Consider the following 5,811-nt stretch of genomic DNA (forward strand, 5'->3'; position numbering starts at 1 on the left):
GTTGAATCTTGAATTGGTTGGGTTCTGTCTCCCCGTGTATATATAGCCAGTAACCCTGCATCAGGTGACCACTTGAGATTGTCATGTTGCTGAATAATCCACTTTTTATCAGGACCAAAGTTCACGATTTTGGAATAACATTATTCCTTTTAACTAACTTTGAAGAGACAACAGGTCCCCAAATCTTAACATGATATGGAAAACAGCATTTCATTCTCATTATAAAAGCAATGACCATCTAAAATTTTTGTTAATTTATCCAGACATACATTTGTAAAATGTATTAATGTTAAATTGATGATGTGGCTTGACATGGCTGTAATCTTATTGCACAGGTTATGATGACCCAGAGATATCAAGATAAATGTGCACTTATTGGTACAGTGACTATGTGACACACATTTTGTTCCATCTGTCAATTTTTTGTTGACTTTGTTGAAATTTGCTTTGGGTCACATTGAATCTTTGAAAAAAAGAAACTGCAAACAAGTAAAGCAGTCCACCTTAGTCAGACATGCAAATCGATAATTACAAGTTGGAGGAATGCAGACACAATGATTTTGCGCAGAATTTCATGGTCAGGAAAGCATGATTCTGAATTCCAATTAGATTCACAATCCACCTGGCCAAGTTAAATGATGAACATTTGGATAGTGACACTTGTTCAGCAATGAGTTAATTAAATCTCTTCTTCTTCAATTGGTCTTTCAAATTATATTTCATTGGACTGCTCTCTTACATGAATCATTGATGAAGCCATTCTACAAATTAGGCATTTTAACTGTACAAGCACATTGTTAACTGTTTCCATTGTACCTTAGGAGCACCTCAGAGGATTCAAGCAACTTCATAGAATCATACAATACAGAAAAGGCCCTTCAGCTCGACAGGTCTGTACGGCCAAAGCTACACTAAATCTATACTATTCTCACTTTCCCACACTAGGGCCATAACCTTGGATGTTATGACACTTCAAGTGCTCATCCAAGTACATTTTAAAGCTTATGAGGTATCCTGCCCCAACTCCCCTCCCAGCCAATGCATTCCAGGCCCCCACCAGCCGCTGGGTGAAAGAAATTTTCCTCAACCCCCTCTAGACCTCCTGCCTTTCACTAAAACGTTACACTCCCCTCTTTTTGACCCTTTGAGTAGGGGGAACAGCTGCTTTCTATTCACCTTGTCCATGCTCCTTGAAATCTTATAAACCTGTCTGATCTTGCACCATGCAAGTTGTTTTAGAATCTGGGGTTTGGGATCACATGAGGGATCAAGAGCTCAAGTTTTAGGATTGTGAGCTTTGAGGTAGCAATACCTCTGTGGAGTTCTGACTGAGACCAAACATCAGCAGCTGTTAAAATCAATTCAGGACAAGGGGCAATAGTCTGAAAATTCGAGCTAGACTCATCTTTGTTATTTATCATTGTTATCATCTATCATTGTTATTCTAAATGAGGAAGGACCATTTTGAAGAAAAGCATTCTCTTCAGTGTTCCAGCCAGCCAGCGTTACTCCTTCACTTAACATCAATGAAGCAAATTATCTAGTTATTATTGCATTGCTATTTGTAAGGTTTTACTCTATTCAGTTTTTTTGTTATGTTTCACAACTAAAGCCAACATCTTCTCAATGGCAACTAGGGATGGGCAAGAAATGCTGGCCAGCCAGCGACGCCTACATCCCACAAAACGAATAGAAAAAAAACATACTTATAGAGTCAGAGAGTCAGAGATTCATACAAAAAGGAAACAGACCCTTCGGTCCAACCAGTCTGTGCCAAACATAATCCCAAACTAAACTAGTGTCGCCTGCCTGCTCCTGGCCCATATCCCTCCAAACCTTTCCTATTCATAGATCCATCCAAATGTCTTTTGAACATTGTAATTGTACCCGCATCCACCACTTCCTCAGGAAGTTCATTCTACAATCGAACCACCGTCTGTGTAAAATAACTGCCTGTCATGTCTTTTTCAAATCTCTCTCCTCTCACTTTAAAAATGTGCCCCCTTGCCTTGACTTCCGCCAAAGGGAAAAGACAGCTACCATTAACTCTATCCGTACATCTCATTACTTTATAAACTTTTACTAGGTCGTCTCTCAACCTCTTATGCTCCAGTGAAAAGAATCTCAGCCTATCCAGTCTTTCTTTATAATTCAAACCTTCCAAACCTGGCAACATCCTGGTAAATTTATATCTGAACCTTTTCCAGCTTAATAATATCCTTCCCATAACTGACCGACCAGAACTGGACACAGCATTCCAGAAGAGACCTCACCAATGTCCTGTACAACCTCAACATAATGTCCCAACTCCTATAAACAAAGGGCTGAGCAATGAATACAAGCAAGCCAAATGCCTTTTTAACCACCCTGTCTATATGTGTCACAAACTTCAAGGAATTATGTAACTGCACCCCAGATCTCTCTGTTCTACAACACTAGCCAAGGCCCTACCATTAATTGTATAAGTCCTGCCCTTGTTTGTTGTACCAAAATTCAGTAACTTACATCTATCCAGATTTTTTAGCCCATTCGATCAAGATCCCTTTGTAATCTTAGAAAACCTTCATCACCGTCGCCACCAATTTTGGTGTCATTGGCAAACCTACTAACCATGCCTTCTATATTCTCAACCAAATCATTGACATAAATGACAAACATAAGAAGACCCAGAACCGATCCCAGCGGGATACCACTGGTGACAGGCCTCCAGTCTGAAAAGCAACCTCCACTACTACTCCAGAAATGGAGAGGGGTAAGAGAGCTGGGAAATAAACAGAGAGAGGAAGGGTGGTGCTGGGGAAGGCAGGTAGGATGGTGATAGGTGAGTGCAGGTAAAGGGTAGTGGTGGTGTCCATCTTCTCTCCCATCTATCCGCCCCAACCTTCCCACTGACCAATCCTCACCAATGCCTACCTGCACTCACCTATCACCATCCCACCTACCTTCCCCACCACTCCTCTATCTATTTATTTTGGAACTCCCTTCCCCCTCCCCATTTCTGAAGAAGGGTCCCGAACTGAAACGTCAGCTTTCCTGTTCCTCTGATGCTGCCTGGCCTGCTGTGTTCCTCCAGCTCCACACTGTGTTATCTCTGACTCCAGCAACTGCCGTTCTTGCTATCTCCCCTACTATTACTCTGCCTCCTGTCATTAAGCCAATTATGTATCCAGTTGACAAGCTCACCCTGAATCCCATGTAACCTAACTACTAATTAGTCTACCATGCAGAACCTTCTTTGGTTATAAAGTGCTTTTGGGCATCCTGAATCAATGAAGGGACTACAGGAGCTCCTGACAGCTCTGCAGTGTGCCTTTCATAGGGTTTGACCATTTGCAGTCCATTTTGGCAGGAAGAAAGGATGAGCAGTACACTATTTAAGCAGAGAGAGATTGCAAAATGTAGTGTACAGAGGGTGTCCTAATACATGATTCACAAGTACTATTAACAAGTGAGCTGGAAAGCCAATGGAGTATTGTTTATTGCAAAGGGAAGGAAATATAAAATTAGAAATGTTTTTTCCAGAACCACTTCTACAGTTGTGGTCTCCTTATTTGGAAAATAATAAGTAATTACAATAAAAGTAATTCAGAGATGATTCACACAACTCATTCCTGGGATGGAATATTTGAGTCATATTTTAAGGGTGCTCAAAGAAAATGTGCAAAACAGAGAGATGGAAAGATTAGGAAAGGTGTTCTTGAGCTTGGAGTTGAATGCATGAGGTTAGTAGTAATCAAAATCAGAGATGCACAGATTTGGAGGAGCACAGAGGTTTTGGATGTTTACGCAGCTGGGGCAGTTACTGAACTAGAATCCCTACAGTGTGGAAACAGGTCATTCAGCCCATTGAGTCCACCCTCACCCTTCAAAGAACATTCCACTCAGATCCACCCCTCTACCCTACTCCTGTAGCTATGTATTTCCTATAGCTAATCCACCCAATTTGCACATCCCTGGACTATGGGCACTGTAGCATGGCCAATCCACCTAAACTGCACATCCTTGAACTATAGGAGGAATCAGGAGCACCAGGAGGAAACACACACAAATACGGGAAGAACTTGCAAACTCCACATAGACAGTCACCTGCAGCTAGAATCAAACCTGGGTCCCTGAGCTGTGAGGCAGCAGTGCTAACCACTGAGTCACCATGCCACCCTATAACTAGGGAGGGGTAAAGCCATGCAGAAGCATGTGAAAGCATACGCATGTAGGAATTAGGTGCAACAGTAAGCTATTTGGCCTACCCCTCAAACCTGCTCTGCCATTCAACATGATCACGGCTGAAGTGAATACTCAATATTCCTGCTGATCCCTGATAACCTCTTCCTCATCAAGATTCCATCTACCTCTATGTTAAAAACACACAAACTGTTTCTACCATCTTTTGAAGAAGTAAATAAGGGCGTGAGTTTTAAACTGAAGTGTTACTGAAATGTCGCTCAGCTGTGATGGATGAATGGGACTTTATGTGAGTTAAGATACAGGCAGTAGTGCTTTGGATGAGATCAAGATAGTTGAGCAATCAGTGGGAAAGACTGTGAAAGACGGTCCAAGTGAGCATTGGAATAGTTACCGGTAAGTCCGGAGAATAGCTTGAGAAACAAATGTTGTATATCAGAGAAAATATTGGAAGTGTGACTGTAACTCTTACAGGTTTTAATTCTACATGAGTTTCAAGTACAAATGAGCATCACAGAGAATAATGATTGATGACACTAAAGGTAGTGACTATGGGAGAATTTAAGGATATGGGGTAGCCATTTAAGACTGAGATAAGGAGAAAATTCTTCACCCAAAGAGTGGCAAGCCTGTGGAATTCTCTGTCACAGAAAGTGATTGAGGCCAAAACATTGAATGATTTCAGGAAGGAGTTGGATATAGTTCTTGGGGCTAAAGTGATCAAAGGGCATTGGGAGAAAGTGGGAACAGGGGGCTGAGTTGGGTCACCAAATCAGCCATGATCATATTGAATGGTGGAGCAGGCTCGAAAGGCCGAATGGCCTAAATCTGCGCCTATTTTCTATGTTTCTATGTTCCTAACTATGCAAAACAAGTTTACATGACATTGGGGCGCCAGGAAAGTCTAGGACAAAGGTTCTGATTGGCTAGAAGGCAAGTGTGAATGAACTTGAAAAACTAACATCAACTGTTGATTCAGGGAGCTAAAACAGAGATGCCAAGAGGTGATAAGGATTCACACTTTGACAATAATACTTTTCAATAAATGACATTGGAAGATTAGACAGAGCCATGTGATGTCACTGATTCATGAGCTGGTCATCATGTCCACACGCTCAAAGAGGTCTTAATAGGTCAAGGTCAGATTGCAACGTGCAAAAAATACATGGGTCAACGTCGGGAGGGAATAAAAAACACCTCCTAGATCTGTGTATCCAGGAGAAGAATGCTTAAGTAAAGACATAAAAAATTAAAGGGAGGTTTTCACTACAAAAGCAGAAGAATGTAGTGGGTTAAAATTGTATCAGAGATAGTAGGAACTGCAGATGCTGGAAAATCTGAGATAACAAGGTGTAGAGCTGGATGAACACAGCAGGCCAAGCAGCATCATAGGAGCAGGAAGGCTGACATTTCGGGCCTAGACACTTCATCAGAAATGGGGGAGGGGAAGGGGGTTCTGAAATAAATAGGGAGAGAGGGGGAGGCGGATAGAAGATGGATAGAGGAGAAGATAGGTGGAGAGGAGACAGACAGGTCAAAGAGGCGGGGATGGAGCCAGTAAAGGTGAGTGTAGGTGGGGAGGTAGGGAGGAGATAGGTCAGTCCAGGGAGGACGGACAGGTCAAGGGGG

The sequence above is a fragment of the Rhincodon typus genome, chromosome 10 (genome assembly GCF_021869965.1).
Source record: "Rhincodon typus isolate 14 chromosome 10, sRhiTyp1.1, whole genome shotgun sequence".
NCBI lineage: Eukaryota > Metazoa > Chordata > Chondrichthyes > Orectolobiformes > Rhincodontidae > Rhincodon > Rhincodon typus.